The sequence below is a fragment of the Mustelus asterias genome, chromosome 8 (genome assembly GCF_964213995.1).
Source record: "Mustelus asterias chromosome 8, sMusAst1.hap1.1, whole genome shotgun sequence".
NCBI classification, from domain to species: Eukaryota; Metazoa; Chordata; class Chondrichthyes; order Carcharhiniformes; family Triakidae; genus Mustelus; species Mustelus asterias.
In genome coordinates, this window is record NC_135808.1 from 127,825,591 (window position 1) to 127,838,550 (window position 12,960).

At 50.3% G+C, this 12,960-nt stretch overlaps 1 protein-coding gene across 2 annotated transcripts in view; it reads right to left on the bottom strand.

Moving 5' to 3' along the window:
* usp33 (ubiquitin specific peptidase 33) overlaps positions 1 to 3,440 on the bottom strand; it is a 76,989-nt gene extending 73,549 nt beyond the window's left edge. The window contains exon 1 of one of the 2 annotated variants that reach the window (XM_078218946.1): positions 3,259 to 3,440. The gene's annotated coding sequence lies outside the window, so the exon portion shown is untranslated. The remainder of the gene's footprint in view (positions 1 to 3,258) is intronic. The other variant, XM_078218948.1, reaches the window with a different exon arrangement.
* Positions 3,441 to 12,960: the final 9,520 nt, after the last annotated feature.

Here is a 12,960-nt window from a genome sequence, read left to right on the forward strand (position 1 = left end):
TTAATATACTCTACAGAGCTGAGGCTCCTCTACTCCCAGAACCATTACTTCAGGGGCAGATTGAGATTATAGTTGAAGAGTACAAGTAATAACTAATACCCCCCACCAAATATTAATTTGGTAGCCACTGAATACGATACAGAATATACTTAAGCCCTGATAAATCTACAGCAGTGGCATTCCAAATTTTAAACCATACAAGGAAATGAATGGTAGCTTCCTCCCAGGCCTGTTTAAGTACTTTTTGCTACTGAGCTATACAGGTTCATTTCCTGACCTGTGCTGAGTGCTCACCAAAACCCCTACGGGGCTGACAATTTCCATAATTTTTGCTGTCTAGCAACACCTTCAAGTCAGCAATCTGATGACCTACCAGTGCTCATTGCCCTGGCTGTTATAGGTCTGCTATCACCCTTGGACTTGTCCCCAGAACTGGTCAGTACCTTCAATAGAAACAAGATTGGAGAATGGGGACATGGGAAGTGGAACTAGCAAAGACAACAAAGTGCAGAATGCTCTGATAATCACAATCACAGCAGCACTTGTTTAAGAACATCACCAATACATACTCTTGATTTTTTTCTTCCTTGTTCCTCTTAACCTGCCAATCGTCTCTTCTGCACATTCCAGTCTCCTCCTCCATTCATTCCCAATATCCCAAATCTGTCAAGTATCAGAAATCAAGCCTGCCATTGCTTAATCATTCCTCAAACACTGAAACTTCCAAAACTCAAGTTTATCACTAAGTCACCTCCAAAAGTCATGACCTCCACCATTTAGAAATCTAGAAGGACAAGGGCAGCAGGCATATAGAAAAACTATCAGATTACATGTGAAACATAGCACAGGCCATGCGGCCCAACCAGTCCATGATTTAATGCTCCACATGAGCCTCCTCCCCTCTTGCTTCAATTATTGTAATCCTTCCCCCTCAAATGTGTGTCTAGCTTCCCTTTAAATGCATCTATACTACTCACTTCAACTAGTCCTTATGGTATCGAGTTTCATATTCATCCAAGTACCCTTCCAAGTCACAACCATTCCATCTTGAATGCACACTGGCACCGATTCAAAATTCTGGAACATTCTACCCAACAGGAGGGCTGAAACCACATTGACTGCAGCATCTCAAGGCCCACCACCTTCTCGAGGGCGACTAGAGAGGGGGGCAATAACTGTTCCAGTTTTCATGAATGTCCAATATCCCCAGAATAAACAATATTAATACTTCCTGATCTATCAAGCTTACTCTTCTCAACCTTGGCGACATCCAAGTACCGTAATGTTGAAAGGAAAAAGGAAATTGAAAACTGACTGAAAATCTGGATACAAAGACACATTGGACGAGGATCCTTTGAATTGGCAGAATCGTTCTTTTTTACAAACCTGAACTGAATTTAACATTACACAAACTATTTATCTTTCTGAAACGGCTATCAGAAACATGCAGTCAAATGTAGAAATACAGAAGGTGCCATTTGATTTCCTTACCTGAAAAGGAAACAACTTACAAAGCTACGGAGAAAAGGCAGGGGAATGGCAGCACAGATACAATGGGCTGAATGGCCTCCTCCTGTGCTGCAAAGGTTTTTAAAGTTTGTCACAAGTAGGCTTACATTAACACTGCAATGAAGTTGTGAAAATCCCATTGTTGCCACACTCCGGCGCTTGTTCAGGGTACACTGAGAATTTTGCATGACCAATGCATATCTTTCAGACTGTGGGAGGAAACCCACGCAGGGAAGAACGTGCAGACTCCACACAGTCACCCAAAGCCGAGAAGCGAACCCAGGTCCCTGGCGCTGTGAGGCAGCAGTGCTGACCACTATACCACCGTGCGCCCCATTCAATGTTCATTTCTGATCCACACTTCAAGCTGCTGATTAAATAACAACCAGTGTCCATGTCTATCAATGCGTAGGGTGAACATTGATTGGATTACTAGGCTGTGGTCAAAGCCCAGGTTTCAGATGATGGCTATGAAATCAATGAAAAATTTAGTTTACATCATTTAAGAGAGCAGCCACATCCAGAATCGTTAAATGAAGAACACAGAAATTGCTGGATGAGAAAAGACCAAGGCCCAATTATTTTACCTGCCACTATCCTGGCAATCACGATGAAAACGACAATGGAGTTACTGCTTAATCACAGTCATCAATCACTATCAATGAGTCTACTACAGACCTAGGCACAAGACAGAGTGATGGAAAGTGCACAGATCTGAAAATCTCCCATTGTCACACTCTCCAAACAAACCATGCTGCATTTACAAGTCACATCCCAAATAACTGATCCCTAAACTATTCAAAATGCAACTGACAGAAGCAAACCTTGCACCGTCACTCTGGGAACATTTGCTGACTTCTGTGGGGTAGGGAGGGGAGGATACCAGGGCAGGAGGGGCGTAACAGGGAAGGTGGCACAGTGGTTAGCACTGCTGTCTCAGCACCAGGGACACAGGTTCAGTTCCTGTCTGTGTGGAGTCTGCACATTCTCCCCGTGTCTGTGTGGGCTTCCTCCGGGTGCTCCGGTTTACTCCCACAGTCCAAAGGACGTGCTGGTGAGGTGGACTGGCCATGATTAAATGGTCATTAGCAGAATAAATACATGGGGTTACAGGGATAGGGCCTGGGTGGGATTGTACAGATCGAGTCTGCACCGACCACAATCCCACCCAGGTCCTATTCCCGTAACCCCATGCATTTACTGGGGCAAATCCCCCTGACACTAAGGGGCAAGTTAGCATGGCCAATCCACCTAACCCGTACCCTAATCAGTCCAGGTTCGACGGGGTGAATGGCCTCCTTCTGCAGTGAAGGGATTCTATGAATGGGAAAGAAAGGTGGACTGGGTACTGGGGAGGGAGGGAGGAAGAGATGGGGAATGTGAGGGGAGGCATGAGAGGAGCAGGGTGGGGAGGGGTTAGGGGGCAGGGTGGGGAGGGGTTAGGGGGCAGGGTGGGGAGGGGTTAGGGGGCAGGGTGGGGAGGGGTTAGGGGGCAGGGTGGGGAGGGGTTAGGGGGCAGGGTGGGGAGGGGTTAGGGGGCAGGGTGGGGAGGGGTTAGGGGGTATTCGCGGAGCTTGGGCCCAAGCAGTCTCGGGCTCCCGGTTTCGAATAGGCCGAGTCTGGGCCCGGCTTCATTCAGCATCAAAACCCGCCGGCCCAGCCCAGTCCAGCCCCTCCCCGGCGCCCTATCCCTACCCCAGAGGCGCTATCCCTCTCACTCACACAGAGGATCCCGGCCCCAAATCTCACCTCCAGCCGCTGCGAGAACAGGCCTGCAAACTCAGGCTCTGTCCGCTTCTCACTCACCCGCCGCTCGAGCTCCCTGAGCTGGGCGTCCGCCACTGACCCCGCCCCCCGGGCCGAGGCTGTCAATCACCCAGGCCGGCCCGGCCCGGCCCCGCCCCCGGGCCGAGGCTGCCAATCACCCAGCCCGGCCCCGCCCCCGGACCGAGGCTATCAATCATCCATCCCGACCCCGCCCCAGTTTGGGAACCGCCTGTAGACCGGCCCCGCCTGTCAATCACCCATCCCGACCCCGCCCCTATCTGTCAAACACCCGGCCCGCCCCCGACCCCGGGCCGAAGCTGCCAATCACCCATACGGCCCCGCCCCCGGTCTGTCAATCACCGAGCCGCCCCATCCCCCCCTCAACCCCGCCACCGTGATGTGAAAACGCCGGCGTTGGACTGGGGTAAATACAGTAAGAAGTCTCACAGCCGACCCCCTGACCCCACCACCGCACAGGGCCTGTCAATCATTCAACCCGGCCCCACTCCGGCACATCAATCACCCTGCCCTGCCCGGGGCTGTCAATCATCTAGCTCCGCCCCAGGGCTGTCAATCACCCTGCCCGGTCCCGCCCTCAAACCCAGCCCGCGGCCCGGGGCTGTCAATCACAGAGCCTCGCCCCAGCCCCAGCCTGTCAAGAACCTAGCCCCGCCCCTGGGTTGTCAATCACGGAGCCCCGCCTCCCGTCCAGCCTGTCAATCACTAAGGCCTTCCCCAGCAGTTGCCTATCAATCCCCCCTCGCCTGTCTTCCTGAACCATTCAGCCCATCTAGGTTTATCATTGCCAAATTGTATCTTAACTCCATTTATCAAACTCCCTTTTCCCTTGATGATTGACAGGTTTTAAAGTGAAAGTCTCATTTTTTCAGCATCTGTGGCAAGTGTGGGCACGTAAAATATCTGACAGCATTGCTATTCATGATGTGGAGATGCCGGCGTTGGACTGGGGTGAACATGTTAAAACTCTTGCATTGCTATTAGCCAGGGAGGAAATAATGTCTAAGGATCATTTTCCAATCCTTATCAGATACTAGTGAGATCGCAGAGGATTGGAGGCCTGCAATCATTGTACCAGTGTTTACAAAGGGTACGAGAGTTCGGCCTGATAACCATAGGGCCTGTCAGCCTGACTTCACTGGTGGGAAAATTGTTGGAAATAATTCTGAGAGCCAGGATAAACTGGGACTTAGAAAGGCACAGATTGATCAGTGATTGGCGGCACGGTGGCACACTGGTTAGCACTGCTGCTTCACAGCACCAGGGACCCAGGTTCGATTCCCGGCTTGGGTCACTGTCTATGTGGAGTTTGCACGTTCTCCCCGTATCTGCGTGGGTTTCCTCCGGTTGCTCCGGTTTCCTCCCACAGTCTGAAAGACATGCAGGTTGGGTGCATTGACCCGAACAGGCGCCCAGCGGAATTTCACAGTAACTTCATTGCAGTGTTAATGTAAGCCTTACTTGTGACTAATAAATAAACTTTACTTAGGGGAAGGTTGTGCCTTACCAACTTAATAGAATATTTTGAGAAAGTAACAAGGAGGATCGATGAGGGTAGTGCAGTGGATGTTGTCCACATGGATTTCAGTGCAGCATTTGACAAGGTCCCACATGGCAGACTGGTCAGGAAAGTGAGATCCCCTGGGATAGAGGGGAGGTGGCAGGTTGGCTCCAAAATAACAAAGGGATTTGGTATTAAAGGGCTGATGGATGTTTTTGCGAATGGAAAATGGTTTCTAGTGGTGTTCCACAGGGCTCAGTCTTGGGGTCTTTGCTGTAAATTTAATGATTTAGATTTAAATGTGGGAAGCAGAATGAGAAAGTTTGCAGATTACGCAAAAAATAGCCATGTAGTTGATAGTGAAGAGGATAGCTGTCAACTCCAGATGATTTAGTTGAGTGGGCAGAGAATTGGCAAATGGAGTTCAATTTGAAAAAGTGTGAGGTAATGCATTTGGGGAAAGAAAGCAAGGTGTGGTAACCTCCAAGAGATCCATGTGGGATCACTGATTGAACTTCCTGTGGGGCTTGTTGAATATGAGTTCCCCTGCTAACAGGCAGTGGTCTGTCCAGCTGGAACTCATTATCTGAGCCTTTTATAGGGCAGGCCCAGGACTGGGCCTGCTGCACTGTAGTCCCAGGCAGTGTACACCACGGTAGTGGCTTTACTTCGCATTCTGTAATAAACTATGTTCCTTTCCAGTCAGGCTTCCTGAGTCATTACACTGGCGATGAAGAACAAGAAAAACCTTGCCTTTCCATGAACCCTGAACACAATGATGGGGAGATATTGAAAATGCCGCTGTTTGGGAAACTGGAAGCTTTTGATGTGCGTGTGGAGGATTGGCCGCAGTACGCCAAACTAATATTTCTTCCAGGAGAACAAGATTGAAGGGGATGACTAGCAAAAAGTAATCCTCCTGACCACTTGTGACTTTCAGCATCATAAAAAATTTAACCTAAGTTTTAAGTTTATTTATTAGTCACAAGTAGGCTTACATTAACACTGCAATGAAGTTACTGTGAAAATCCCCTAGTCACCACACTCCAGCACCTGTTCGGGTAACACTGAGGGAGAGGTTAGCACAGCCAATGCACCTAACCAGCACGTCTTTCAGACTGTGGGAGAAAGCCAGAGCACCCGGAGGAAACCCACGCAGACACGGGGAGAACGTGCAGACTCCACACAGACAGGGACCCAAGCTGGGTATCAAACCCTAGTCCCTGGCGCGCTGTGGGGCAGCAGTGTCAGATTTTTGGCATGTTGCCCAATTAGAATATTTTAAAGTGAAAACCTTTGCTCAGCAGAAGTCAAAGTGCACCTTGCAACGGGCTATAATGTTGCTCCACCTGATGCCAATCGGGCTAAGGTTAGTACGGCTGCAAACTGTATATCAGATGCCGCACATCAGTGTATGTACAACATCTTAAAATCATTGCCAAAATCCATTGTGAAATTTTTCTTTGCAATTTGATTTGTCAAGCATGCGACCCTCATTGTTCAACATCGTTACCTTTTTTTGTTGCATTTATGTATCAGTTGTGGCTGAGTTGAAAGCACTCCCACCTCTGAATCAGTAGATTCATGTCACAAATCCTGGGCATAATGATCTATTCAGACACTCCAGGGCAGTATTTTTTGGATGAAATGTTTTACCGGGAGGTCAGTCTGTGGAAATTAAGTTGTAATTCCAGCTCTGGCCAACTATTTAATTCACTTTGTTCTGCAAGATTAAGGATGCTCACTTCAAATGAAGCACCGTGGGATTGCTGGGACTTGTGGAACTATAGTTAAAAGCAGTTAAAAACTGCAGATGCTGGTGTGAAAATTAAGTTACAACAACAATGGCAGGCAACTCTGTCAGCAAAAACTCTTGCGACTCGGCCAACGTTGTCTACCCGATACGCTGCAGGAAAGGATGTCCCAAGGCATGGTACATTGGGGAGACCATGCAGACACTACGACAACAGATGAATGAACACCGCTCGACAATCACCAGGCAGGAGTGTACCCTTCCTGTCGGGGAACTGATGCGCGACAATTAAGCACGTGGAACCAAGGCTTCGATATTGAAGGCTTTAATAGAGTAACAATGGAACTACTAACACGAATACACCAGTTCAGACTGAAGGGGTCCTGCCGGAGCAGGGGGTCTTATACCTCGCCACCGGAGGCGGGACCCCACTGGAATGTGCCATGATAACTCTTATAACAGGTAAACACCCGAACCCAACAACATTGTACAACCCCCACAGTAACAACACCCTAGCCCGACAGTAACATAATAACAACCCCCAGTGGTGAACCAACGATGGTTCACCACATTCACCCCTCCTTTAAGAACAAAAGGTGGCGGGGTGCAAGAAAAACAGGTCATATAAACAGACAATTCACAGAATTCACAAGTCCAGACGGTCTGGAGGACCGCACCGACGCTGTGATCTCCTCAACACCGGTTGCAAAACCGGAGCAGGTGCTTGTGGTGGCATTCTTTCCAAAACAACGTCTGGCTGTCCCCTCAAGGACTCCCGGGCTGGCCGGCCCTGGTGAGGCGATGGTGCAGGGGATCCTGGAACCTTTGGTGGTGGTGGTGGTGGTGATGATGGTGGCGCCGATCTCCGAGTCTCAGGCAAGCTGTACATGGGAGTAAAAGTGTTATGCACTGGTCCCGGTGCTGACCGCGCCACGTCTGGGGAAGCAATGAGGAGTAGTGGATTCGTGACTGGGGGAATAGGAGCGACAGGAGTTGCTACGTCCCCTGCGGGCGCCAGGTCTCTAATGGAGACAGTGTCCTCTCGCCCGTCAGGATATGCCACATAGGCATACTGAGGGTTGGCGTGGAGGAGTTGGACCGGTTCGACCAAGGGGTCGGACTTGCGAGCCCTCACATGTCGCCGCAGAAGGACGGGTCCTGGGTACGTCAACCAGGCTGGCAATGAGGTTCCCGAGGACGACTTCCGAGGGAATGAGAACATCCTCTCGTGGGGAGTAGCATTGGTTGCCGTACACAGGAGGGAGCGGATAGAATGGAGCGCATTTGGAAGGACCTCCTGCCAACGGGAGACTGGAAGGCCCCTGGACTTCAGTGCCAGTAAGACAGCCTTCCAGACTGTAGCATTCTCCCTTTCCACCTGTCCGTTACCCCGAGGGTTGTAGCTCGTGGTTCTACTAGAGGCAATCCCGAATGAGAGCAGGAATTGCCTCAAGTCGTTGCTCATGAACGACGAGCCCCTGTCGCTATGAATGTAGCAGGGGTACCCGAACAGGGTAAAAAGCTCACTGAATGCCTTGATGACGGTGGCAGTCGACGTGTCCGCACAGGGGACAACAAACGGAAACCGGGAATACTCGTCTATTATGTTGAGGAAATAGACATTCCGGTCCGTTGAGGGAAGGGGGCCCTTAAAATCCACACTCAGCCTCTCAAAAGGGCGAGTGGCCTTGACCAATTGTGCCCGGTCTGGTCGATAAAAGTGTGGTTTGCATTCTGCGCAAATCCGACAGCTTCTCGTCACTGACCTGACATCCTCCACCGAGTAGGGCAGGTTGCGGGCTTTGACGAAGTGGTAGAGTCTGGTGACTCCAGGATGACACAGATCATTGTGGAGAGCCTTCAAGCGGTCCTCCTGCATGATGGCGCATGTTCCGCGCGAGAGGGCATCCGAGGGCTCATTGAGCTTCCCTGGACGATACATAATATCGTAATTATAGGTGGAGAGCTCAATTCTCCACCGCAAGATCTTATCGTTCTTGATCTTGCCCCTCTGCGTGTTGCTGAACATAAACGCCACGGATCGTTGATCCGTGATCAGGGTGAACCGCTTCCCTGCCAGGTAATGGCGCCAGTGTCTGACTGCCTCCACAATGGCCTGAGCCTCCTTCTCCACCGCTGAGTGCCGAATTTCTGGGCCTTGAAGGGTGCGGGAAAAGAACGCGACGGGCCTGCCTGCCTGGTTTAGTGTGGCGGCTAGGGCGAAATCAGATGCATCACTCTCCACCTGGAAAGGAATGGATTCATCCACCGCGTGCATCGTGGCTTTCGAGATGTCGCTTTTCAAAGCCTTGAAGGCCAATTGGGCCTCCGGCGTAAGTGGGAAGGTCGTGGACTTAATGAGCGGACGAGCTTTGTCCGCGTAGTTGGGGACCCACTGTGCATAATACGAAAAGAACCCGAGGCATCTCCTCAGTGCTTTCGTGCTAGCGGGCAAGGGAAGTTCAGTAAGTGGGCGCATACGGTCTGGATCAGGGCCAATGACCCCGTTTTCCACCACGTATCCAAGGATGGCTAACCTGCGCGTACGGAATACGCACTTCTCCCTGTTATAGGTCAGATTCAGGCGAGATGCAGTGCGCAGAAAGTGTTGGAGATTCGTGTCGTGGTCCTGCTGGTCATGGCCGCAGATGGTGACGTTATCCAGGTACGGGAAGGTAGCCCGCAACCCGTTCTGGTCCACCATTCGGTCCATAGCACGCTGGAAGACCGAGACCCCATTGGTGACACCAAATGGAACCCTGAGGAATTGGTATAGACGACCATCCGCCTCAAAAGCCGTATATTGTCGGTCCTCTGGGCGGATGGGGAGTTGATGGTAGGCGGACTTAAGGTCTATGGTAGAAAACACTCGGTACTGCGCAATCTGATTGACCATATCAGAAATGCGCGGGAGAGGATACGCATCCAGCTGCGTATAACGATTAATGGTCTGACTATAGTCGATGACCATCCGAGGTTTGTTCCCGCTTTTGACTACCACGACCTGCGCTCTCCACGGACTAGCACTGGCCTGTATGATCCCTTCCTTGAGGAGCCGCTGAACCTCAGATCTAATAAAGATCCGGTCCTCAGCGCTGTAACGCCTACTTTTAGTAGCGATGGGCTTGCAGCCTGGTACCAGATTTTTAAAAAGGGATGGTGTAGTGATTTTCAGGGTGGATAGATTGCATGCGGGGCGCTTTGGGCAATTTGGAGGCTGCGGCTGATTCCCTACTGCCAGTGAAGGGAGTGGCCCACCGTACTGTAGGATCACACTCTTCATGTGGACCATAAAGTTTAGTCCGAGGAGACTTGGCGCGTAAAGGTGAGGTAACACAAGGAGCCTGTATTGCTCGTAAATTGTGCCCTGTACCTCAAGAGTTACCATACATCGTCCTTGGATCGGTACAGACCGGGACCGTGATGCCATGGAAATTGTCTGCTTGGCAGGGAGAACCCGGAGCCCACACCTTTTAGCAGTTTCAGGGTGTATGAAACTTTCGGTGCTCCCACTGTCAAACAGACAATTCACAGTTCGACCACTAACCTTTATATCCATCATGGAATTTTCAAGTCTGTAGTGCCTGGTCTGATCCAGGGAGATCGACGCCACCGTTGGCCCCTGGGCGTCACTGCATGCTGCCGATGTGGATGCTGAGGACCCCTGCTGGTCGCTCCTAGTCGTCGTGGACCATGATGGCCGCCCCCATGAATCGCACGTGGGCGAGGGCGCCAAGCGCAGCGACTCCTGGTGGTCTTCCTCCTCCTCTGTCAGCCACGATGGCGCCGTCCTGGGATCGCACGTGGTCGGACCTCGTGGGTACTGCGACGCCGAAGGAGATTGTCTCCGTTCTGGAGGGTTACAAGCTGCACTGCCGTTTTTAGGCTTGGACCTGCAGACTTTGCCGTAGTGGCCTTTTTTACCGCACTGGCTGCAGATTGCCGTTCTTGCCGGACACTGTTGCCGTGGATGCTTGGCCCCACCACAAAAATAGCATCGCTGGCCACCTGGAGCTGCCGCCGTCGTCGGATCGATCTGGGAGCGCGGGTTAGCGGGGCGAGGAGGGAGCTGAGCTTGCTCCAGCCACGTTGACTGCACGTGGTCCTCGGGGTACAGCGCCAAGCTCTTCGACGCCGCTTCCAGCATCACGGCCATCTCCATTGCTTGGGTCAAGTCGAGTTTCCCCTTTTCCAGCAATTTAAGCCTGATGTACGAGGACCCTACCCCTGCTACGAACGCGTCTCGGGCGAGGTCGTACATATATTGTTCGGCTGATACGTCCTTACAATCGCAACCCCTGGCAAGCTGCAGGAGCTCATTGGCATAGTCCTCCATGGTTTCGCCCGACTGCCGACGTCGTGTAGCGAGAAGGTAACGAGCATGTATCTCGTTGGGTGGCTTCGTGTATCTTTTTTTTAGGAGCTCGACGGCACCCGGGTAAGTGGGAGCTGCACGAATGGCGAGATAAATCGTGTCGCTTACCCTTGCATGGAGGACCTGGAGTTTATCACTGTCTGTAGTGATAGCTACCAAGGCTGCCAGGTAGTCCTCGAAACACTTCCACCAATGGTCGAATGTGTTAGCGGCACCGACCGCACGTGGGTCCAGTGTCAGACGATCCGGTTTTAGGATCTGTTCCATACTCTGTTTTTTTTTTGTACAGCTGTGAGTTTTCTGTTACTCTATTAAATTGATGCGCGACAATTAAGCACGTGGAACCAAGGCTTCGATATTGAAGGCTTTAATAGAGTAACAATGGAACTACTAACACGAATACACCAGTTCAGACTGAAGGGGTCCTGCTGGAGCAGGGGGTCTTATACCTCGCCACCGGAGGCGGGACCCCACTGGAATGTGCCATGATAACTCTTATAACAGGTAAACACCCTAACCCAACAACATTGTACAACCCCCACAGTAACAACACCCTAGCCCGACAGTAACATAATAACAACCCCCAGTGGTGAACCAACGATGGTTCACCACAGGAACACTTCAGGAGTCACGGGCATTCAGCCTCTGATCTTCGGGTAAGCGTTCTCCAAGGCGGCCTTCACGACACACGACAACGCAGAATCGTTGAGCAGAAACTGATAGCCAAGTTCTGCACACATGAGGACGGCCTCAACCAAGATCTTGGGTTCATGTCTCACTATCTGCAACCCTCACAACTTGCCTGGGCTTGCAAAATCTCACTAACTGTACAAAACTCTGGTGTGGCCGCATTTGGAGTATTGCGTACAATTCTGGTCGCCGTATTATAGGAAAGATGTGGAAGTGTTGGAAAGGGTGCAGAGGAGATTTACCAGGATGTTGCCTGGTATGGTGGGAAAATCGTATGAGGAAACGCTGAGGGGCTTGAGGTTGTTTTCGTTAGAGAGAAGAAGGTTAAGAGGTAACTTAATAGAGGCATACAAGATGATCAGAGGATTAGATAGGGTGGATAGTGAGAGCCTTTTTCCTTGGATGGTGATGGCTAGCACGAGGGGACATAGCTTTAAATTGAGGGGTGAGAGATATAGGACAGATGTTAGAGGTAGGTTCTTTACTCAGAGAGTAGTAAGGGCGTGGAATGCCCTGCCTGCAGCAGTAGTGGACTCATCAACATTAAGAGCATTCAAATGGTTATTGGATAAACATATGGCTGATATTGGAATAGTGTAGATCAGAGGGGCTTTAGATTGGTCCACTGATCGGCGCAACATCAAGGGCCGAAGGGTCTGTACTGCGCTGTAATGTTCTATGTTCTAACTGTCCTGGCTGGAGACAATACACACCTCTTTAACCTGTGCTTAACCCTCTCTCCACTCACATTGTCTGTACCTTTAAGACTTGATTACCTGTAAAGACTCACATTCCAATCATTGTCTTGTAAATTGAGTTTGTGTCTATTTATGCCCTGTTTGTGAACACAACTCCTCACTCACCTGAAGAAGGAGCGACACTCCAAAAGTTTGTGCGACCAAATAAACCTGTTGGACTTTAACCTGGTGTTGTGAGATTTCTTACTGAGCAAAAATGGAAACAAGGCCTCATTGAGATCAGCGGTTGCGTATTCAGGAAAGAGACCAATCTAACCTTGTGTCAGTTTCATAAACATTGCATTCCCGACCTTGGCCACAGGATGAAACAAAGAGAAGTTACCATGACAAAATACCAAAAAACAAGATAAGTTGACATATTACGCTCATGAAGGAGACAGTTTTCTATTGGATAAGAAAAGGCAAAAAGCTATGCTATGATTGGTGGGCTATGTATGCAAATGAAGGATTCAAATGTTGCCCATTTCTCATTTGTTGTAATTATCTGTAACTGCTAATTATCTGTATGAATCGTCAGAACATCATAGTGAAATTCACTGTGTCTGTTTTCCTGCTAGCAAGTAATAAAATCTTCGGAGATTGAGTACTC